Source organism: Carassius auratus, chromosome 11 (genome assembly GCF_003368295.1).
Source record: "Carassius auratus strain Wakin chromosome 11, ASM336829v1, whole genome shotgun sequence".
Taxonomy (NCBI): Eukaryota; Metazoa; Chordata; class Actinopteri; order Cypriniformes; family Cyprinidae; genus Carassius; species Carassius auratus.
Genome location: NC_039253.1, coordinates 2,411,756 through 2,437,504, shown reverse-complemented (window position 1 = coordinate 2,437,504; position 25,749 = coordinate 2,411,756). Strand labels below are relative to the sequence as shown.

The 25,749-nt window shown below is 35.7% G+C and overlaps 1 protein-coding gene across 2 annotated transcripts in view; it reads right to left on the bottom strand.

Annotated features, from left to right (window-relative positions):
* The window catches only part of LOC113110735 (AT-rich interactive domain-containing protein 3A-like), a 41,346-nt gene extending 28,524 nt beyond the window's left edge, over positions 1–12,822 (bottom strand). The window contains exon 1 of one of the 2 annotated variants that reach the window (XM_026274887.1): positions 12,562–12,822. The gene's annotated coding sequence lies outside the window, so the exon portion shown is untranslated. Of the gene's footprint in view, positions 1–178; positions 285–12,561 lie in introns of those variants that run through there. The other variant, XM_026274888.1, reaches the window with a different exon arrangement.
* Positions 12,823–25,749: the final 12,927 nt, after the last annotated feature.

Sequence of the window (25,749 nt, the reverse complement as noted above, 5' to 3'; positions counted from 1 at the left end):
CTTTTTACTTGGTTTATAAAATTGAAACTTCCCTGAAACTTGAGAAATACATAAAAACGGCACACACATTTCAATGAGCATTTTTGAGTGATGTTGCAAGAGTGAATCATTGAATCATAATTCTGAATAAATAGAATAACACTGAACACAGTTCGAATCGATTCGTAAACAAACTCACCAACTCCTTTTCCAACTGAAGAGTAAATCAGAAACACCGTCTTCATACGTTTACTCACAGGACATGACAGATGAAATACATAGCCTATTCCTTGATCATTTTCTGACTTAAGCTGTGTGATCTTGTGTTATAAGGAAATTATCGGTTCCCCCCTCACATTTGCATTTCATTATTTGTCATCAGTTATGACCACACCTTAGTCATTCACTGCATCTGTAAACCTTCATCTACAATCATCTAGACACCGTGTCTCCACTTCATGTGATGCTTGGTTGACTGTATTGGGAGTTGTCACGTTATGATGCTCAAGGTGGATGCTAAATTTGCCTGAATTACTCCTGTTTACTCTATTTCCTTGTTTATAGTTTTCAAAGTTAAACTTGTTTAATCAAATCATCTCTACAGTGAAAGTGTCCTTCTCCTTGAACAAAGCATTGGACCATTGTTTCTCAAGATATCTCGAATCCATCTTTTTTGCTCTAGTATCTCGTGCATTTGAGGACTGTGGCTGTAAATCAACATTTAAATCTTTTCAACACTGAGAATATTGTGTTGCAGACAATGACATTCTCAGTGTCATGCAAGATCCTATTCCCCTGCAGAAAACTATACCTCTTTATCAATGTCTAATAAAAAGTTATTGTGATATCTTGTTGACACAGGAGAAACAGTACAGCTTTTCTGACTCATCACGCAAACATGTCTGAACTTCCAGAACCTGGATTATGTGTTTTTATGAACTACTAAAGGGCTTATCTGTTTGGAATGAATGTTTAATGGAGGGTCAGAAATCCTAATTTGTTTTACAAAGATGAAGAAAATTCTGATGGGTTTGTGGACTGATATGCATGGCCTATTTCCAATGTGCATGGGCAGATTTAGTCACAGGAAACAGCGGAAACACATGCATGAATAACTTCAATGTTTGTCAGTGTCATCAGCACTTTTTCCATAATACAGTGAGAGTGTGAATGTATGGTTGCCAGGTTGAGAAGATAAAGTAAACTACTGGTCAGAAAATGTATCGGTTTAAGAAAAAGTTTCGATTGGGGATTTAAAATCTTGACATTTGGCAACCACAACCGTGAAAGCTTGTGAAGGCTCATTACCAAAACAAGATAACGCCAAATTAAAAATAATTATTTTTTGGATATATAACCAGCAGACAAATAATCACAGATGAATATGGTTGACAAATTGCGAGAAGAAGATATTAAAATATTATGTTTTCTGTAGGTAACCTGAATAGTCTCCAAAATAAAAAATAAAAGTTCCCTTCGTCTGGTGAACACAAAAGAAAAAAAATGTTGAAAAAAATTAGTTACTGTCAGCCATTGACTTCGACAGAAATTTTTTTCATCTTAATAATGTCAAAATGTTCATTTTTGGGCGAACTGTCCCTTTAAAAATGACCTCAACCAATAAAGACGAATTTGTTGAGGATTCAGCGGGAGAGGATGGTGTCTTGCATGACACCGGGAGTTTAAGGGTTAACCCACAGAGCTGGATGATTGTGAAGTCTGAGCAAACACAGTGGAGATAAAGACAGCACTAAGGGTCTAATTCCACACTGATAACCAGTGTCAGGCTGGCCTACATCCAGATTGACCACAGGGATCTGAAAACACCATGCAGTCAATATAATATCTATTACTTACTCCTGGCTGACCAGAAACTGATACGTCATGGTGAATTAATGTGCACAGAGAATAGAGATTACACTTTTTTTCTTTTAGGCGTGTGCGTGACATAGCAAAAGTTCAAAAGTCGAAAAGATTGACACTTTCATATCTCTATAATACCTGAAGTGCATGACCGCACAGAGCAACTCAGCCTGTTTTATTCATGCAATGCAAAGTAATGAAACCGACATGTTCTGGCCCGGTGACATTTTTTACTCCAGCAATGAGATCTGAGGATTATCATAAAGGTCAGATGTGTTTTAGGAGAATCTACTTTGAAGCTTCTCATAATATCAAGTCAAAATAGATTCCATTTCCAGAAGTATTTAATAAAGTAATAACTATCAACCGTTTTAACAAACTCGCGTTAAGTCGGCTTACATTCTTGAATACCATACTATCCATCTGTGTAAGTCGCTTTAGGCATTTTTCTCTTTATATCACACAGAAATGTCACAGACATAAAATTGCCAAGCATTAATTATAACCACTAAATAACACCAAAACTAGGTTTAATATGAATTTGCATCAATCCAGTTAATCTATAAGAAACATCCAATGTGATACACAGAAACCAAACTGTATTTGGGAAATTTCACATCAACAACATTTAAATATTCCTCATGGGGACTGAGAACTAGACACCTGTTAATCAAACTGGCTATGGCAGATCATACATACATACCAAGGAAAAGCACACTCAAGTCTCGGTGCTTTCTACATGTCTATAGTGAAATCTAAAAAGGGGAATTTTTGTGCATCATTGTAAAATGATTCCCACGGTGTCAAGCTCAATACTCAAATGGCTACAGGATTTAAACACTAGTTAAAACTCATTCTATCAGCTGCAGTTCTGGCTCCTCCGTCATATACTGAACACCACCACATGCATCACAGCAGTGTTAAATCAGCGCTAGAGTTATGTGCTTTTAAATGTTTAATTCGCAAGCTGGTCTAACCTGTGCTTTTTCTGAGCGCCGCATACACCAGAAGTCATACAGCGCTTGAATATCTTAAGCGCTAATACTGTCAAAACACCAAGTTGGTTATGTCTAAAATAAAAGTAAACAGGTGACAGAAAAAAAATGTATACCTGCTTGTATATCAGATGGGTGCTGGTCTTAAAGGGACAGTAGGCCTATTAAACATGCAGCCTACTGTCATTACTGTCAAGGAATAGATCACCTTAATTTAATTTCTGTCATTATTTACTCACTGTCACGTTATCCCAAACCTGTTTTAATTTCTTTCTTATTCTGAACACAAAAGAAGATATTTTAAAGAATGTGGTTAACCAAACAGTTGCTGGTCCACACTGACTTTTTATAATAACAAAAAATACTGTGGAAGTCACTGTGGACCAGCAACTGTTTGGTTTTCCATGTTCCTCAAAAGAACATTTATGTTCAGAAGAAGAAAGAAACTCATTCAGGTTTAAAACCACTTTTGAGTGAGAAAATGCTGACATAAAAATAAAACACTATTACAGAATTGACAGACAGATTTTTTTTGATGAACTATTCCTTTAAATGTTAATTAAACAACAAAACAGAGAAAAATCACTCACTGTTCTTGACTGAACACATTAAATACAGTTGCTTTAGGAATCAGTTTATATAACGTTTTATTTTTATATTTATATTTGTTCATTCAATTCTTTAATGCTGCTATAGCTACTGTACCTGAAAAAAGCACTGTTAGTTTTATTTGTATATTATGTGTAATTGTAATTTAATTAAATTATTAAAAAATAAGAACAAAGATTTTTTATCTTCGCCCTCTTCGGCCTAAATATCTGTCATTCTTTTTTGTGTAAACTTGAAATACTTTGTCTTTATAATAGGGAAATTAGTTTGGCTCTAATGCTCAGACAACTTGCAAAAGAGTAAAACCAGCATGACAAAGAAGTGTGATAAAATCGTGAATCGTGATATTTAAAAAAATAAATAAATAAATAAATAAAGTTATTTTTTTTCCCCATATCCCCCACCCCTAGTTAAAACTAGCTGAAAATAATTTCAGATTTCTGAACATTTTAATTTTATTCAGATAATTCTCACAAGTCTCAAGATCACCACATGTTCAGTTGAGAATTGATTATGTTGAGTGTCATGATCCGGTCTTTGAACCACTGTTAATTCACCACACAGACTTTCACACTACACCGTACACCCTGGACTACATTTCCCATGATCCATTGCACCAATCACAAGTTCACCTGATAACAATCACACACTGCACAATCATCAGACACGCTTTATAAGAATTGGATGACTTCTCACACACGGCCGAGGATTGTTCTGCACATATCCCTCCCCTAGCGATAGCTGCGATATGTAAGCCTTTCCGTGTTAGTTTCTTGTTTTCATAGTCTTGTTTCAGTTTATTGTTTTCATAGTCTAGTCTTTTCCTTGCCCTGCCCTCCTTCTCATGTTTTGACCCGTTTGCTCTGGTTACTGGATTATCCCTCTCGTCTACCCCTCTGGATATTGTTCGCTTATCGAAGACCCACGCTTGCCCAAGGATTTTTCTTGTGTCTTGCCCTCTATATACCCGTTTGCCATTGTTTGACCCATGCCTGTTATGACCACATCTCTGTCTAATAAGAGCTTGCACGTGGATCCACACTTCTCATGACCTGTCTGCCCCGTTACACTGAGACTTTGAGATCAAATAATTATAAACATTTCCAATAAGCTATAAGTAGGGTTTAAGTGCTTGATGCTGCAAACACATAAACTGCAAATATGACTTAGGCTAATAAAGTTTTATTTTAAAAACTGAAATGTGCACATCTATGCTGTAAAAAGTCAACATATTTACACAATATAAAGACGCAATCTAAATTCAATAAAAACAGAACTTGAAATGGAAGACATTCTATCATTATTTTATTAAAAAATAAATGATTACTTAAGGTAACACTGTTTTTCTTTTCATGCATTGATCATATTTGAGATTTGGGGCTATATGGGCTTTCCATAAGAATTTTCAAACTATTGCAAAGAAAACATTCAAAATATGCCTTCAAGTGTTGCTTTTACTGCATTTAATCAATGTGCATTTGTAAATTTTAACTTCAGTACACAGCTTTAAATATTTTCTCCAAATAAGTATTTTCTTCTGCACCAAGACAGAAATATCCACTTCCGACTGACTAATATATACATATTACAATCTATTTTCATTGCAATTTCTTTTTGGTGTTGACAGTATTTTCAGAATTATGGTGAAAAAAAAAGAGAAGTTCAAAATGCCTTGTGTAAAAACCTCCGATTATAATGCATCAACAAAACAATTTTTTTTTTTTGAAACCGGCTAAATCCAGTGCTGAGACTTCTCTTCTGGAAATGTATGCAAATAGAGAATATTTAAATATAACATTCCAAATATGACTTATATATATATATATATATACACACACACACACACACACAAATACACATGGGTTTCCTAAGGGGAAAGCAGTAATTAAAGGGTGATTTGCTGCTGCTGCTGCTGGGCAATAGAAAAACACTTCACATCTCATTACAGCAGGAGATCCTGAGCTTGAATCTCAAGTGTCCATCTGATGTCTCTTGAAACTATATTTTCAGTGAAAGGTGAGCCAATCACGTAACATCGTTACTATCTCTTACGCAGTTCCCATGATGATGGCGTGTATAAGGGCTGTGGGCAAATCCGAGGGTGAAAGCGTGGGCCTCCACATACATGTCACTTCCTTCCTCAGAACAGTATGAGAACAGAAGTGCACACATGATTTCACGTGTATGGCCTGACCTCGAGGATATTGTGCCACTGAGAAGACTTGACACACAACAGATGAGAGGACAAACCATTTACTCCACACAAACCAGTCTCTTCCTTTAAATGAGGAGAAAAATTGGTGCTCCCAACAAACAGCGCAAGTAAACATAAAAATCCAAAAGGATTCGGAAGTAATAACTGTTTAATAGTGAAGGCACTTATAGTCTAAAAACAAAGTCTTCTCAAGGACAGGATGTAACATAGCTCACCTCACATTTACAGCTTCAAGGGAACCAGATTTCATAGTAGTAAACACAAACAACTACAAGCGTGCATCAACAGAGAGCGGAAGTCTAGAAGATAAACAGCAAATGCAAAAGACTCATACATCTGCTAATGTTTAAAAAAAAAACATTCGGCATTCCTGTGAGGATTTCTTCACTAAGGCAACACTAGCACTACTGAACACACAAAAAGATGAACTTTTATCATTTATGATTAAACCGTTCGGTTCTCTATTGACCTCTGTCTTGCTTACCTTTAGGGCAATCATTAAAATAGCAAGCCATGTAAAGAGAGCTAAAATCTGAATCAACCGTGTTCCGAGTTTCAAGCCAGCTCTCACAAATATTATCAAGATTTAGCTATAGTTTAGAAGAAGCTAAAGCATAAATCATTACCAATGCTGGAATTAAAAAGACACCAATAAAATGATGCTTGTGTCACATGACTAGTAGCCTACAAGTATACTCTAAGAAAACGAGGTACAAAAGCTGTCACTGGGGCAGTACCATTTCAAAACTTACTAATATATTCCATTTAGGCAACTAATATGTACACTTTGATACTAATACATGCCTTTAGAATCCCCTATAGGGATAAAAAAGGTACAAGTGTTATTTTTAAAAAGATACTGCCAAAGAGGCAGCAAGCTTTTGTACCTTTTTTTTCTGAGAGTGCATCAAAGTGAAAATAAAGTGAATAAATGTTTAATTAAATTCTGCCATTCTGTGTTTATGTCTCAGTTGCTCATCAAACTGCAAGCAAGATGTGACATGCTAAAACTAGGCCGATCTATTTAAAATCATTATGGATTATGATCCTTTTATGACCTCAATCAAGAAGACCATTAGTAATACTTTAAAGAACAAGCAAAATGTTTTTTTTTTTCAAAACGGCATAACAAAACTGGAGGAAATGGTGAGAAGATCCATCATATAAGATATACACCTTCCTGTACATTCACCCTGTATATTAGTCCACAGATGTGTTGCAAGTTGACTTACACCATACTGAAAAGCTCGTTAAACGATGAAATGTACATACATTTCCCCATATGAACATTTTCTGCATCTCTGATATGTTCAACAGTCGATTACAAATCAACTAGTTCCAAGCAGCAGTTTTTTACCACATTGTGCATGCACTGGATTTTACTGTCCCTTTAACATCACACACACATTTTTTTTTGCTCTGACTGAAATCACTGTACAACAACACTGCTTGGGTCTACAGCCGTGTTTTGTTAAACTGTCATCTCTGCGTTCCAGAATCTTCCTGTGAATGTTGTCATTGTTCTTTTACTCTTTATGATCCCCATCACCAACGGAGCTCAGAGAGAAAGACAGCATTGTGGACAACACTGACACTTTTCAACATTCACTACCAAGCATGCATTTGCATGTGCATGTTTTAGTATTCATTCAGTCTGCCAATTTTCCAGCATGTAATTAAGCCTGTAATGCCTGTTGGTAATAAACTGGCTGAACGAGTTGGTAGTTTAACACAGAATTTTATTGCGGTTAATAACAGTTGTATAAATACATGGCCTAGATGACTTATGTTGTAAATCAATAAATCAAGTCTGTTGGTTTTGTCTGCATGCAAGTATGTTAGCATACCGCCAGCCTTTATGCTCCATAATAGTTTGTTAACCAAATTAGACGATGATCAAAAATTCTCCAGAACACAGGACAAATTATTCAGCTTTCTGTTACAAGAACATCTCTCCAAGTTGCTCAAAAAGTAGCCGGTCAGAAAAAAAAATGAAAAAAAATCAGCTGGCTGGGATTCCCTTATGGCACACTCCCAAACACTGAAATCATGACTTTTTTGGCAGGTGCTTGAGGTGAACAGCAGTGCACCACAGAAACGTTTTAATATGTGGCTTTTGGCAAAGGCGCAGTTTGAACCCGAGCCAAGCCACTCAACTGAATCCACACAACCTCCTCCCAACACGATTCTGAATAGCTGTTCTAAAGCTAGGAACTGCCTTTTTATAGACACATCTAATATGTTAAAGTCATCGTGTATCTGGGAATGCAGCACACTAAATCTAGTTACAAACAGAGGATTTACAGCACACAAAATATGTGACGTGTTTAACTTCGATTTGTTTTCTTACCTCACAGTTTGTAAAGCATTTTTGTTTCAATGGTGTTTTCTAAGTAACGGTGTGTTGGTCCAAATGGTGCATTCAAGTCATGTCGGATAGATCATATTTAGGAGTTAAATATCATTAAAACCACTACAAAGTTTTATTGTGAAAGGGGAAACTCTTTATTTTCTTTAAGCACAGAGATTTAAAGTTGGGGGAGTGTCAATGAAAAAACATGTAGGGTCCAATGGATGCAACCAAAGGCTATAGATACTGACGGAAAATTTGTTGAAATTAATAAAATGATTATTTCTTTGTCAAGTACAATAAAACTATGCTACATATACAAAATATTATATAATTGCCATAGAATATATAATGATTTTGTTTACATGACCTTCATAAATGGAATTAAAATGATGCATATTCTTTATTCAAAATTTTGTAGATGTAGAGTTAAATATTGTATGTCGAAAAGTTAAAACGCCATCTTGTTCCGACCAAAGTGACTTGACTCATAAATACAAACTTTCTAGTAGATCTTCAATGCATTATTAGGCTACATTTACATGACAACTATTTAAAAAAAGGTTATGTTTCACATAAACACACAAAAAAAATAAAATGTACCCCTGAAAAGGGCCAAAAATGCTGTATAAGGTATGCTAGGCCAGTAGTTGGCGCTGTCACCTTGTTATTAAACACTACCCGTAGGAAAGTGACAATTATATGATGTATATGATGCATCTCTGCTGTTGGTTGTAATATTGGTGAAGTAAAGCAAAGCGTTAGCAAACTCTTGAGCAGCAAAACAGTATCAGTACTCCGCCATTGTTGTGCATGTTTGTTCGCGCTTGTCTTTAAAATCAATAAGTACCGCATGTCTGCATATCTAACATTGTCATGTAAACAGCCCCTTAGTCGATGACGATTATAACGATGCTTTTCGGGAATACTGGGTTGATCCAGTAGCTGTCGATTTACATTTGCTTTAAACACATCCTTGTGCGAGCGAACGGGACTCAGTGAAGAGCAACAACAGTTATTATTTACAATCACAGACATGTTGACTGAGCACGTGAACGCCAATCAGAGGCTATTTAGAGTCCAAATCCACAATTTTCCTCTAAACGACAAAGTATAAACCCAAATAAACTCAATGCAAATAAGATATTCATTGCGTAGTAAAGAAAAAGACGTTTTCACTCAGTCAGTGAGCTCGCGCTGCGTCTGCATTAATAGCTTCACTGATTATAAACAAAGCGCTATTTGCTTGTTTTATGTAAACACATCCATAATTTGAATAAAAGTAAAATTTGTCATGCTGATATGAACACACTGCAAAGTTTCAGGAGTGATGACTGTATTTAAATGCAGGACTGAATCTGAAATAGCGATGTTTGGTATAATAATAACCACAGTATTTAAAGACTACACACTTATATTTAGTGTATTAACTACTTACATGTATTAATAGCACTGATAACTATTTTTATAATCAAATAGTAAAAAAATCTTGATATGGCACCAGAATTGGTTGAATTGATTAGTTACAAGTTTGTACAGCATTTCTGTTTAAATGCTGCTTTCTGTTTCACTTGAGTAAAGAGTTGCTCAACAGCTTTGTGCTGAAATGGCCACACCGAGACATGCACATGGATTAATCTAAAAACAGAGCAGTTCCCTCCTCCTTGAGCTGCGACACTAGATATCTGATCCCGCTCAACACTACCTAGAGACACACGAAGATGAAACCAGTTTGACCAGCTCGGAGCAGAGCTTGTCAAGCTGAAAACCTGCAAATAAGATGACGGCTGATACGGTTGTGTCTTTCTGATCAGGACAGGTGTGACAGGATGCATTGCCTTATTCCTGCTCGTACCTCCCCTTATAAGTTCACATCCCACACCCACTTATTTCACATACTAACAACCCCAGGACACATCCCATATGTAGGTCACCCCCCCCCCCTCCCATCCCCGAAATACAGAGAATGCAGCTGCAAAGAATTTGTGTTCGTGGTATTTGCACATTAATTATATAAACACGGAATTAGAATTAAACCAACATTTCTGACCTCTCTTACACCAAACAAGCATTACAGTTCCTCTTCTGGAGCTTGTCCCTTTCTGTTTGGTTTACAGCTCACTTCTATCCTTATGCATTTCATGCAAATCTGCTGACAAACAGACTCTTTTACATTATGTATACTCTAGCCACAGGACTGGTATAGAATCACGTCGTCTGACACACTGAAAACTGAACCACACTATTAGAAACGCACGTCTGTGTTGTGAACCTTGCTTCCTGTGCACAAGATTGAGACAGTACCATCTCTTTAGACTCCGCTTGTTAGGTCTTTAAGACCTGAAATATATCACCGAACACGTCTTTAACTCTAATCCGCTCTCCCTCTCAGGCCAAAGGGCATTTAGCAGGAGGCCCCGTAAACCAACACATGAGATTTTACTAAAAGCACCTGACAGCAGACAAACATGCCACAGTATTCATTTTCCCAAAGGAAAATGAGAGGCATATAGTCTTAAAAAGCTGTACGATTTTTCCCAAGTTTCAAATTAAAGGACGCAAACAACACACACTTTGTTTTCCATCTTGCTTTTGAGCACCCAAATTATGGACATTTCTCATTTAGCTTTCTATGAAGTCAACAAGACATTTAAGGAAATCTTGCATCGTCCAAGATTCATTAGAAGCCTTGATATAAAAGTAAACATTATGCATAGATGAATCCATTTTTACGTTTGATCACAGAGTTCTTCCTAAAAAATGGAAACATTTTACCTTTGAGTCCTTAAAAGTTACAAACCTTCACTCGGATCCTGACTAAAGATGCTGTATGATGCACGCCAGACCAGTAGATGGCGATGTCAGTTTGTAAATTAAAAACGATGCATCTGCGCCTATAGACTGAATATGTAATAGGCATGTGCATATCATCACTGTTACCACAAATTTGCATTTTGTTGGCCTACATGAGGTGGGTAACAGTATCATTTTCAAAAACGTTCATTTGAAACCCGTTTTTTAAAAGTTTGCATTTTCAAGCTAACACTGTTGACGTATAAAAGAACGGCCAATTCCCATTAAAACGTTTTCCATTTGTTATGTAACTTTATTCATAAATGTCCCCAAATGCCTATATATATATATATATATATATATATATATATATATATATATATATATATATATATATATATATACACACCAAGATTAAGTGTGGGTGGATACTGAATTAAATATGTTTTCCAGCTGTTGTTGCAAACTGTACCATGTGTAGTGCGTAGTGTTTCGGTACAGTGTGTGATAAAGCTGTGTGTAGTCTATGCAAACAAATGTCTTTTTCTGTTTATGTGGAACAGAAATCTAATTATGTCTGGAGAGTATCTGCTCTGTGCTAATTTAAAAAGGTCATTAAGAATGGAGAGAATTAAATTAAATCAGTCTAAATCCATATTTCCAACAGGATTATTTAGAAGACATACATATACATACACATATATATATATGGGTGTGTGTGTGTGTGTGTTCAGTTCATAAGGACAACACACATTTCTGTGTTAGTGTTGGCTAACACTGCAGTCCTTTGGTGAGATGTTTCAGAACCCTTTAAAATATCAAGAGGAATGAACAAAAAAACCTCAGTAACAATGAACATTTTCACACAATCAGCCATACAAGCACACAAAGTGAAAACCACAATTATGTCAAAAATAAGACTCACACTTTCCTATTGTTGATTATTCATTAGTTCCATAAATAAAAGGCAGCAGATGAAAATATTACACAACAACACCATTACACCACTGTCTTCTAATATTTCCTTTTTTCCGTTTATTGTTATTGCATAAATTAAAGACTTAGTTTTGAAATGAGCAACTTGCAACATTTTTCAATTGAACAGTTAGATAACCTAAAATAAGGAAGAACATTTGAACACATTTAGAATAAAAATTACTTCACATAAACAGAATGCAATTGATTATATTATTATTATTAAATTATAATAGTTACTATTTTGTATTATAATCATTAATCAATCATTCAAAATGATTTTTTTAGTAATTATTGTGTCAGCAGAAATGTATTGTTATGTAGCTATATGACACTTAAAAAAGGCAAAAAGTAAAAATGCATGCAATAAAATCGTTACACTACTTCCACATCCACAAGATCACAGATAATCGATCTAGATACAGAAAAAAGGGTCTTTAAAATATGACTTACCTTTTTAAAACTACATCAAGAATTTTTGAAAATAACAAAAGACATAAAGAAACCCTCCGGGGATTTAAGCCACACTTATTTGCATATACACATCGCGTGCCTGAAGGCAGTTACTGTATGTGTTTTGTATCGAGTGTTTATTCTGATGGCTGTAATGTATACACTGACACCAAAACTACTGCCAGACAAACACATCCCCAGCTTTAAACATCCAAAACAGTCATTAAAACTCAATACACGCCAGAGACGTAATGCACTTCCCATAAAGTCATCACAAACAGAATCATGTGAATGTAACATTAGGCTGAGAGGAAAAAAGACACACTTACCAGTTTAACTTCCGTTCAGTTTTTTTTTTCCTTGGGAAGCGGAAGGAACATTCCTGATTTCCCCGTGAAAACAAGCCGCTCGCGACGCTCTCTCAGGCAATGTTTGATCACGCGAGAGCCTATAGAAACAGTATGGCTCGTGCTCTGTCTAAAGCGCTTCTCTCTTCCTCATTTGATTTCGATATAGAGGTTAATTTGGCTGTAACATCATATGTGTCTAATCTGAGGCGGTGCCGCGGGCGGCGAGGCAAACCATTGGTTGACAAACAGCAATCAGATGCAAATTCCAAACCTCTGAATCAATGGGGCAGCCTTCCCCCATTCTATAGGAAACATCTACAAATGACTCGACGCTGATACATAGATGAAGGGTCCCGCACTGAAGGGCCTTTGTGCATAAGAATTGAGTTTGGGCCTCGTGTTACATTTGTGATGATGCTCGAAACCCATTAGAAAAAGCCAGACATTAAGATCCCGGTCTGTGCATGTGAGCATATATATTTATATGCATGCATATATACGCTATACGATGCTATCTATACATTTGGCGACGATCCCTGCCAGGGGCCCTTCCCTTTTATTATCACGACTGCTGCTGTTTGTGATCTCGTGCATACATATAGATACTAGAGCTGTATCTCGTCGATTTATCATTAATAAACAACCAGAATAGTTGCGAGGAACAAACGATTATTAATAAGGAATTAAACTAATTTAGGATTTGATTTGAAACAAGTATATTTTAACAGCATTAAATAGCCTTGGTATAAAACGCACTTTGTTTATTATAGTAGGCTAAGCCTAAAAACAAAAATACTCTTAAGATAAAAAGCGAAGGGGGAGGTATTATGATATTATCTGAAATTATCTGATTAGGTATGATATAAGTGTCTTGCGTATCAAGTGGTTGGCATTTCTGAGAACTGATCCATGCACGTATCAGGTTAAAGTGCAGAAACGTTAGCACGGTATTTAGTTTCCACCTACTGGACAGAACGAGTATTGCATTTTCAGACAAAAAGGTACAAAAGCTGTCACTGACTCTGGTGAAGGTAGTGATATGAAGCATTTATGCACTAAGATGCAACTTTAAGGCTGATGGTATTCAAACATTTCACAAAAATTGTAAACCAATGCATATACTGTTCAAAACGAAGACAATACATCAGTTTCTAGAGGACATGGAAACTGACTTCAATAAGGAACATATACACCATGAGCGCAGTTGAGTAATATTAATTGCAAAAACAGAAGTTAGTTCAGAGAAAAGCTCTAACTGTAATGGCCGTCATTATTAAGTTTCTATACTTTTGGAGCCCCTGTATGGACCATTAAAACAACTTTGATATTTATAGTGATGAAACATTTAAAAACCCATTTCAAATGATTTTATATATGATTCAGATATAGTCTAGTGTTACAACATACATTGACACACTCATAATACAAACATGAACACGACTGATAAAGCTGCAGATTTCAATGTCAAAATTAATCCTCAAAAGTGACTACATTTATTAGATAATATTATATAATATATATATAATAATATTAATACATTTATTTTAAGCTCCAAAATTAGGAGGTTACCCACAAATACCATATATTTTACAGACTACTCTTGTATTTATTTACTTTACCTGAACGAAAATGAAAGAGATAAACAAAACCTTTGTTTCAAAATATATTCAATACATTTATTGTTTCTCATTTGCTGCATAAATATATACGATTGTTTTATAAAAAAAAAAAAAAAATACAAATAAAATAAATATTAAATAAAATGACAGAGACATCAATTTTGCATTGCTGCCGGTGATGTTCAACTTAAAGAAAAATAATTATATCAGGATCATGCAAAAATTTCCATTTCGCCTTCTTAAAAGCGGGCTTTTGTGCCATCTAGTGGTTGAGAGGAGAATACAATTAAATGCGCATTTTAACCTGATTTTAACCCGGAGTTTAACTCTACATACTAATTATTGTTTGACTATTTTAAACAGTTGTCAAATTGCCTCTGAGTTGTCATCAAATATTTTGCCAAATATTTGTTTATATTTTTAATGCATTTTTTTTATATATAAATGTTTCTTTAAACATTATTTTTTTCAACAGCTGCAGTACTGATGTTGGAGAAACACAATGGTTGTTGCTATTTTTTTTTTGTTAGTGGAGCAAAATGAAAAGTAGCTTGAGATATGTGTGTGTGTGTGCACCGAAATATTTGCGCTTGTTCACTTAATACTTCTACATGAATAAATTAATCAATATATTGAATACATTTAAACAGAGAGGCAATATATGTAAGAAAGAAAAAAATTACATATTTTGAACGTGAATACGAGCATGATACACTTTAATCTCAACAAAGCATCAACAATTAATCCATTTGCGTACACTCTTAGAAAAAGATTCATTGGAGTTCTATGTAGAACCATAGGGGTGACTTTCATCATGTAACTTTACATTGGTCTAGATGCGTGCACTTTTTAGGCACAATTTGTTTAGTTTTTGAATATACTTGATGCTGTTAAAAGGCACATCATTAAAACAAAAAATACCAGTTCATGCAGATATCACACCTAAACACGCTTGGAAAACGTTATTAGAACTAGCTACTAAATTAGTTAAAAATGCCTGTCCATATGATTCGCGAACAACAAACTCACTCAAATGATTCGCGATCCTGCTCCGAACTCCCGAATTGATTCAAATGATTTGCGATCCCCAAACTGACTCAAATGATTCTCGAACACACTTTGAACTCCCGAACTGATACAAATGATTCGCGATCCTGCTCCGAACTCCCAAAATGATTCAAATGTTTTTGCGATCCCCAAACTGACTCAAATGATTCTCGAACACACTTTGAACTCCCGAACGGACTCAAATGATTCGCGATTGCGCTCTGAACTCCCGAACTGATTCAAATGATTTGCGATCCCCAAACTGACTCAAATGATTCGCGAACCTGCTACGAACTCCCGAACTGACTCAAATGATTCGCGATCCCCGAACTGACTCATATGATTCGCGAACACGCTTTGAACTCCAAAACTGACTCGAATGATTCGCGATCCCGCTCCGAACTCCTGAACTGATTCAAATGATTTGCGATCCCCAAACTGACTCAAATGATTCGCGAACACACCCGAACTGATACAAATGATTCGAGATCCCGCTATTTAACAGCATTAAACAGCCTAGGTATAAACACTCACTTATATGTTTATTATAGTAAACCTAAAAACAAAAATGCACTTAAGATAAAAAGCGAAGGGGGAGGTATTATGATATTATCTGAAATTATCTGACTAGGTATGATATAAGTGTCTTGTGTATCAAGTGGTTGGCATTTCTGAGAACTGATCCATGCACGTATCAGGTTAAAGTGCAGAAAAGTTAGCACGGTATTTAGTTTCCACCTACTGGACAGAACGAGCATTGTTAAATTCTCACCTAATGTCTTTTTTTAGAGATTTTCCCATATTTTCCTGATATGAATCCCATGCATTAGGTGTGTTATATATGTTTGTATTCTTATAATAGTTTCAAAGTGTTTTCTGAAACATATACGTGCAAATGTCGGTTTTTAAATAATATATTTTTAATGAATTAATGAAAATGAATAAATAAAAAAAAGGATTGTTTAAAGCCATGGTTCTCAAAGTGTCAGGCCCCCTTTAGTTGTTATGCAGGTGAATCACTAAATTAAACTAATTAATGTTAATATATTTTAACTTAATCTTTAAGTTTTTTTTTGCACATTTAAGTATGTTACAGTTAAAGTACAGTACAGTTTTGTAACTTTTGTTACGTAATTACATTTAAAATTACATTTTAATTGAAACTTTTTTTTTCATTTACCTGTGCATGTAAGCACAGTGTAGTGTTAATGTTCAAACTGTATTTACCATGGTAAAGTGTCTGACAACAATTAATATTCTTATTAGAATAAAACTGCCTCATTTTTTAACTGTAGACCTGTAGCTGAATAGTTTGGTCTACTACGCTGCTGAAATGTAATGTTGGTCATTATGGTGCAACTTAATATTTAATAACAAATATTTTCTGAAATGATACTTGGTATAAAAAGTTTGAGAACCAATGGTTTAAAGAAATGATATAATATGTAATCCTGCTTTTTAAGAACAATTTTATAGTAAACCATTTCTTCTTTCCCCTTGTAGAGTCATCGAGGATCCAGCTTGTTCTTGAAACATTGGTAAGAAATTGTTCATCTGCTACATTGCACTGTCACTTCTGCTAGAGATGCTTTTGTGATAGGTTTTGATTGTACTTAGTTAAATAAAGTGTTTAATGAATAGTGTTGTCCACTTTGTTTCCAACCTCACTGTTACTGAACTGTAAAGTGAAAATATTGTGCGATTTATTTTGCATTCAGTTTTCAGTTAAATATATTTCACAATATCAAAGTTGTTGTGAAACATTGTGAACATACCTAAACTCACTGGTTAAATCTTATGTTCCCTCCAGAAGTTTGTGCTCTGCAAGTGAACGACTCCTTGTGGTGCCATCCCAAAGAGGTTCAAAATCACTCTCAAGGACCTTTTCCTGGACTGTGTCCAGCTGCTGGAATGACCTTCCAATCTCAATCCGAACTGCTGAGTCTTTACTCATTTTCAAGAAACATTTTAAGACTCATCTTTTTCACCAGAACTTAACCAACTAATGCTAGCACTTTTCCTTCTTTTCTTGTCTTTAATATATAAAAAAACCTGGCTATGTGTTCTGTACTAGACTAACTGAGACTTGTCATGGCACTTGTATACTGTTGTTGTTCGCTTGTACTCCTGACTGCTTCTGTTGTTCTTATTTGTAAGTCGCTTTGGATAAAATCGTCTGCTAAATGATTAAATGTAAATGTTTATACAGGACGGTACAGAAAGTGCACAAGTGGGAGAGAGTGGAGGGGACGGCGTCAGAAAGGACCTAGCGCTGGGACACTTTCAAGGATCACCCGAAGCACAACCACACTGTATACACGAGGCTGCTGGTTCTAGCATTTTAGAGTCCCCTTCGATACAAATACATTCTGCATTCCCCACGGTAAAGAAGACACAGTCCGGGGGGTTCCCGTTAGAAATCAACTGGTTGAAGGTTCCCTGCTTGAACTGTGCAACACATTTTCACTGCACAAATGTACACAACTCTTGTAGTGAGACACATTACTAAAACATGTTTTTGACAGAAACTGTAGTTTTCCACTGAAATAAAAGATCCACTGGTTTCAGCCATAAAGGTTTGTCTTGTAAGTGCTGGAAAAAATATGCATTTATGTGCCAAATTATTCTACAAAAACCTTTAAATATTATTGTATTTGGATTGTACATGTTTTTAGCATTACCTCCATGCATACTCTGCATAATAAAGTGTGGGATTATTTTCAACTGTTTTATACAGTATGTTTCCAAAATTAAACTGCTGTTTTACAATTTTGAGCCTGTGGTAGTTTATAGAAGTTGATTGTAAAGCCATTGCTGCCAGTCATTAAATTTTTAGCCTTGCATGTACCGTGTTGATCTAAATACCAGCTAGGATCTAGGTGTATTTATACACGCGGTGCAAGGTACAAAGGGGACACAACGTCGTGTTAACAACGTTGATTAACTATTCACAATCAACACCTCATTCAGCTTTCATCCCAGGTCTGCAGCCCGACCCTAATTCATCCCGCTCCCAACTCCCGAACTGATTCAAATGATTTGCGATCCCCAAACTGATATATATATATAAAAAAAAAATATATATATATATATATATATATATATATATATATATATATATATATATTAAGCTCAAATATTAGAGGGTTACCCACAAATACCATATATTTTAAAGACTATTTGTATTTATTTACTTTACCTGAACGAAAATGAAAGAGATAAACAAGACCTTTGTTTCAAAATATATTCAATACATTTATTGTTTTCTTTTTTGTAAAAAAAAAAAATACAAATAAAATAAATATTAAATAAAATGACAGAGACATCAATTTTGCATTGCTGCCGGTGATGTTCAACTTAAAGAAAAATAATTATATCAGGATCATGCAAAAATTTCCATTTCGCCTTCTTAAAAGCGGGCTTTTGTGCCATCTAGTGTTTGAGAGGAGAATACAATTAAATGCGCATTTTAACCTGATTTTACCCCGGAGTTTAACTCTACATACTAATTCTTGTTTGACTATTTTAAACAGATGTCAAATTGCCTCTGAGTTGTCATCAAATATTTTGTCAAATATTTGTTTATATTTTTAATGCATTTTATATATAAATGTTTCTTTAAACATTATTTTTTTCAACAGCTGCAGTACTGATGTTGGAGAAACACAATGGTTGTTGCTATTTTTTTTTTTTGTTAGTGGAGCAAAATGAAAAGTAGCTGGAGAAATGTGTGTGTTGCGGTTGTTCACTAAATATTTCTACATGAATAAATGAATCAATATATTGAATACATTAAACAGAGAGGCGATATATGTCAAAGAAAAAAAATACATATTTTGAACGTGAATACGAGCATGATACACTTTAATCTCAACAAAGCATCAACAATTAATCCATTTGCGTACACTCTTAGAAAAAAGGGTTCATTGGAGTTCTATATAGAACCATAGTGTTGACTTCATCATGTAACTTTACATTAGTCTAGATGCGTGCACTTTTTAGGCACGATTTGTTTAGTTTTTTAATATACTTGATACTGTTAAAAGGCACATCATTAAAACAAAAAAATATGAGTTCATGCACATATCACATCTAAACACGCTTGGAAAACGTAATTAGAACTAGCTACTAAATTAGTCAAAAATGCCTATCCATATACAGCTATTATTTGCGATCCCTAAACTGACTCGAATGATTCGCGATCCCGCTCCGAACTCCCGAACTGATTCAAATCATTTGCGATCCCCAAACTGATTCAAATGATTCGCGAACACGCTTTGAACTCCCGAACTGACTCAAATGATTCGCGAACCCGCTCCGAACTCCCGAACTGATTCAAATGATTTGCGATCCCCAAACTGACTCAAATGATTCGCGAACCCGCTACGAACTCCCAAACTGACTCAAATGATTCGCGAACACGCTTTGAACTCCCGAACTGATACAAATGATTCGCGATCCCGCTACGAACTCCCGAACTGATTCAAATGATTTGCGATCCCCAAACTGACTCAAATTGATTCGCGAACCCGCCACGAACTCCCCAACTGATACAAATGATTCGCGATCCCGCTAAGAACTCCCGAACTGATTCAAATGATTCGTGAACAAGCTTTGAACTCCCGAACTGACTCAAATGATTCGCGATCCCGCTATTTAACAGCATTAAATAGCCTAGGTATAAACACTCACTATGTTTATTATAGTAAACCTAAAAACAAAAATGCATTTAAGATAAAAAGCGAAGGGGGATGTATTATGATATTATCTGAAATTATCTGATTAGGTATGATATAAGTGTCTTGCGTATCAAGTGGTTGGCATTTCTGAGAACTGATCCATGCACGTATCAGGTTAAAGTGCAGAAAAGTTAGCACGGTATTTAGTTTCCACCTACTGGACAGAACGAGTATTGCATTTTCAGACAAAAAGGTACAAAAGCTGTCACTGACTCTGGTGAAGGTAGTGAGCGATATGTAGTATTTAGGTGCTAAGATGCAGCTTTAAGGCTGATGATACACAGATGGCAATTAATGGCAACATTGCTCAAATAGTTACCAAGTGTTTCATATCCCTAAAGCGCCACCTTTTAAGTTTAAATAATTTACAAAAGTTTAACTTCTGAATGGGTACCACCGCCCCATGCAGTGGCAGCTTTTTTACTTTTTCATGTTATGTGAAGTGGCCCCAAATACTGTTGCATTTCAAAATTCAAAATGTGACAGGCACACTTTTCATAAAACAAATCCATTCAAACATTTCACAGAAATTGTAAAACAATGCATATACTGTTCAAAACGAAGACAATACATCAGTTTCTAGAGGACATGTAACCTGCGGTTATTTTGGCGAGGAGAGAAACTGACTTTAATAAGGAACATATACACCATGAGCGCAGTTGAGTAATATTAATTGCAAAAATAGAAGTTAGCAGAGAAAACAACACAGTCCTACAAATGATATTAAATGTATTTCTGATAGATCTGCAAGACGTGATCTATTGATGCAACACATGACAAATGAAGCTAAAGGCACATCTGAAGGAAAATGTGCTTTTCATTACTTCCATATTGTGTTGTTTAATTAAACAATGATGAAGCAGCACATTTTGTGGGCAAATAAATCATTAAAGTTGTTCATTAAAACAAAAAAAAGAAGAAAAAAAGGGTGGGACAAATGTCCCAGAAGAGATAGTTTAGTTAAAATGTTTTTCATCATGCAAGTTAATACTTGCTCAAAGCATTCACTTTAGAAAAGTTTATCTTTTTTTTAATCTTAAATAAAAAATGAATTTTCGTTTTATACTCGTTATGAACCTAATAAATTTAATTTAAGCTCCAAAATTAGGGGGTTATCCACAAATACCATATTTTTTATAGACTATTACTCTTGAATTTATTTACTTTACCTGAACGAAAATGAAAGACAAAACAAAGCATCAAAAATTAATCCATTTGCATACACTCTTAGAAAAAAAGATTCATTGGGGTTCTATATAGAACCATAGGGTTGACTTCATTATGTAACTTTACATTGGTCTAGATGCGTGCACTTTTTAGGCACGATATGTTTAGTTTTTAATATACTTGATACTGTTAAAAGGCACATAATTAAAACAAAAAATAAGAGTTCACATATCACACCTAAACACGCTTGGAAAACGTAATTAGAACTAGCTACTAAATTAGTTACAAATGCCTATCCATATACAGCTATGATTCATGATCGCCAACCACAAATTGATACAAATGATTTGCGATCCCCAAACTGACTCAAATGATTCTCGAACACACTTTGAACTCCCGAACTGATACAAATGATTCGCGATCCCGCTCCGAACTCCCAAAATGATTCAAATGATTTGCGATCCCTAAACTGACTCAAATGATTCACCAACACGCTTTGAACTCCCAAACTAACTCGAATGATTCGCGATCCCGCTCCAAACTCCCGAACTGACTCAAATGATTCGCGATCACGCTACGAACTCCCGAACTGATTCAAATGATTTGCAATCCCCAAACTGACCTAAATGATTCGCGAACCCGATTTGAACTCACAAACTGACTCAAATGATTCGCGAACCTGCTACAAACTCCCGAACTGACTGAAATGATTCTCAACAAACATTTCATTAATGTTACTGAAAGAATGTTTGCTCATAACTGTGCCAAAACTTTCTGAGAAGGTTCTTTATTAGCTGGGTTAATGTCTGCCATATTTGGTTATATACCATTCACTGCCTTTACAGTAAAATCAACAATCCACACAATCCATTCTCACACTGTTTATTAGAATAGTAATATACATCAGTATTCGAACCACACTTTCCAATGTCCTTCTTTTTCACTGTCTTCTGTGTCTCTGGTTTCAGTTTTAATTGTCTAACTTTATCAGAACTTTATGATTATGGGGGATTTTAATGCCGCCTGCGGTTATGTTCCAAAGAGACAGTTGGTTAACATCCGTCTGCACTCAGAAACTGAGTTTGAGTGGCTGACAGGTGACAAGCTGAACACATCAGTGAAGAAATCTACCAGATGTGCTTATGAAAGGTAGGCAGATGAGATAAACAGAAATCAAATCCAACTTGCCGACTCCTATAATAAGGCTATGAACCAACAATCTTGGTTTTGGAACAATGTTCCTAGATTTTAGGTTCAGGTTACATTTATGCATTTAGCAGATGCTTGTTTGCAAAGACACTGGCATTGCATTCATCATGAACAATTTTTTCAGTTTATGCTTTCCCTGGGATTTGAACCCATGACCTGGGTGTTTACAGCCTTAGTAAGAAGTGCACTCATAGTGGTTAAGTATAAAAGCCTAAACTAAACGACGAGTTCTTGAGGGTCTAAAGTGAAAGTGTAATACTCACATTGTTAAGTCTGTCTTTAAATCTTCCACCTGATTTTATGGAAGACAAATATACAATATAAGTATGGGAACAGTTCCTAACTTTTGAACGGTTGCGTCTTAATAAAAACAGAAGTCACTGAGCTCTGATGCTCACTAGAAGAAAAAAAAAAAGAAAGGAATTTTGACAAATGCAGAATAAGGGAGAACAGGGCAAGTAGGGTTTATCTCAGTTATGCTTTTTTTTTCTCTTGCAGTAATTTTGTGAATTGATTTCAAAACACCAAGTTTAATCTCTGTCGACCATTTAATATTGTGCTTTTTCATAAATCACTAAAATTTGTTCAATGCAGATATATGCTGTATGTGTGTCTTTAATTACGGTTTGTCAAGCAGGTATTATTTACACATTAGTGTCGAATATGAACCACTATAGTTAAAACGTGTTAAATCAACTACCTCTTCTCATGTGCCATACTTTTATTGTTAAATCTTGAGTTTACTATACATAAACCTGTCAAAAAAAAAAAAAAACTAACCATGAGAAATATTAGGAGTAAGCTGTGACAACTTGCCCCGGGGAGTAAAGCAAACTCTTAACAGCTGTGTCTGTTCTGCAGGCTCTGCATCACTGTAAACCAAGCGCAGAAGAGAGGATAACAACCTTCTCCATTTACACTTTTACTGCTCACTGCTTCATTAGTCCTAGAAGAGAAGGAGAAACAGCTCACAAGAAAACAAACGAGTTCTAACAATAAGCAAGTGTTCAGTGCGCTACTTTCCGCTGTGTATTTGAAGTATTTTAAGAGAGGAGCAGAAATGTTTGATTCAATGATAATGAGAACTTTCCAGTGCTTGTTAATTATGAACCAGCGCTCTCAGTGTTGGTTTACTGGTTGCTGTGAGACAGTAGAGTTAGTTTGCAAGCCTGTTAACACTTTAACCCCTCGACATGACTCCGCTCTTCACTACTAGTGCGTTACATTGACATCTGCATGTTCTAAAACAACCTTTAACAATAAATGTTTCACCAGATGATTTCTAATCATAGGAGTTTTTATTAATGCATTGATAATGCATGCATATTTTTTTTTACATGAGTAATTGAGTAGTAGAGTACTCTCTGTTCAAACTCAATAAGATGAGAAACATTCATCAGTGTTTCATCCAAGCCGATCAGTAGCTGCAGGAATATTAAAAATGCCATTCCTGGCATAAAAGGTGCTCTTTACGATCCCAGATCTCCCGTGGACTGGAGTCTTACTGTCAACCTCATAATCACCTGCACGAGGAAACAAAGTTAGTTTATCCATTATTGTTAACGCTAATATTTTACAACATGCAATACTAATATTATTTGTCTTTATATAAGCCCTTTGCTCACCTAATCTCCATCCATAATCCCAGGACGACAGAATCGGATAATCAAACTTTTCCTCCGGGCCTTTCTGCGCCCGTTTCTTCAAATACAAACTCCGTCCTTTGCCTTCGTTGGATGAGCCCTGATAGAGAGCCGCTGTGGTGGACGGGCTCACGGGTCTCATGAGCGGGGCTTCACTCAGTGACCGGAGCACCGGGGGCTTCTCCCGCGGCTGGACCACCGGAGGCAGCGTGACTTCACCCACAGACGGAGGGTTAAACAGCCCGATGGACTTGGTCCTGCGAGACGCGACGGTTGTCGGGTATTCTTTGCTGTATTTCATCTTCCAGGCCAGCCGCGTGTAGGCCTCCTTCAGGATCAGCTCGCGGTAGAAGTTCTGGTCTTGTGTGGTCAGCAGGTTCCTCATGACTGATGTCCGCGTCTCTTACGGATCAGTTTGAGGCCACGGAAACCTAGTATCAGGTGCGGAGCTGACCAATCAGAGAGCAGATCACTCACCAGGTGGACAGAAGTCAAGAGGCCAAACACACACCATACACTGACAGAATAACAAAAGAAACCCAGAGCCGCGCGCCACATCTAAAGGAATCAGTTTCACTAGAGAAAAGAGTCTAGAAAAACGATAGCATCTACGAACCGGTGAGTTAAGAAAGTGGTTGCAATCGATTTATTTTAGCTATATTTAATTAAGCTAATCCAAAATATATTTAAATGTAGCTAAAATAAATTGATTGCAACCACTTACCATAAAATTATTTAGTAGTAAATTCAATGACTATTTTTTTTTTCCGGTTATGACAAGCTGCAGCACACACACACAAAAACATTTTGCATCAGTTTGTATCTTAATTCACTATATTTGAAGTATTAAAACGTTTTATATACTACGGTTTTAATTTTAGTTCAGGAAATTAAAATTGTTGCCTTGACAACAAGTTTACATTTCTATATTTATTCCAGTTGCGAAAATGATTTTTATCAGTTTTAATTAACAATATAAGCACTGACAATTTTTTTCCCCATCAGGGAATACATGTATGAAACTTGAATGAGCAAACTTTATTTATATAAATATTAAATTATATTAAAAAAATCTAACTATCTCTATCTCTCTCTCTCTATATATATATATATAAAGACCTCTAACACTAGCTTGCTCTATTCTTTTTCTATTTTATCCGATTTCTTTTTATTTATTATATTATTTAAAAGCCCTTGCTATGTGTTTAATGTAATTGAGACTCATTATATCACTTATATATCATAGGTCTTTTTGTTGTTTTTGATTGCTTCCACTGTCCTCATTTCTAAGTCGCTTTGGATAAAAGCGTCTGCTAAATGACTAAATGTAAATAATTATTTAGTCGGAACTGAACCTTTCAGCAGGTGTTGTAATATTCAGGTCTGTCCTGAAGGAGGCACGATCAGCCAGTGAGTTCCAGTCAGAGTTAATAAAACTAAATTACACAAGCTCAAACTCATTCACAATGACTCCCCCCCCCGCCTAAACAAAGACAAGGACATCATGAATAATGCACATGACCTTTGGAACTACTAATATACATGTTTGTTACTTAGGGACGTTTCTATGGTAACAACGGAACGTTCACAATCTACTGGAATTCTAAACAGAAGAGTCACCAAGTTAAAGGAACAGTACACTCAAAAAGACTTCTGATCATCTACTCCACCTCGCAGAAAATGTTCAAGAACTTTCTGAAAGTTTCACTCTTGAAAAATAATGACACTATCTTCAATCTTGAA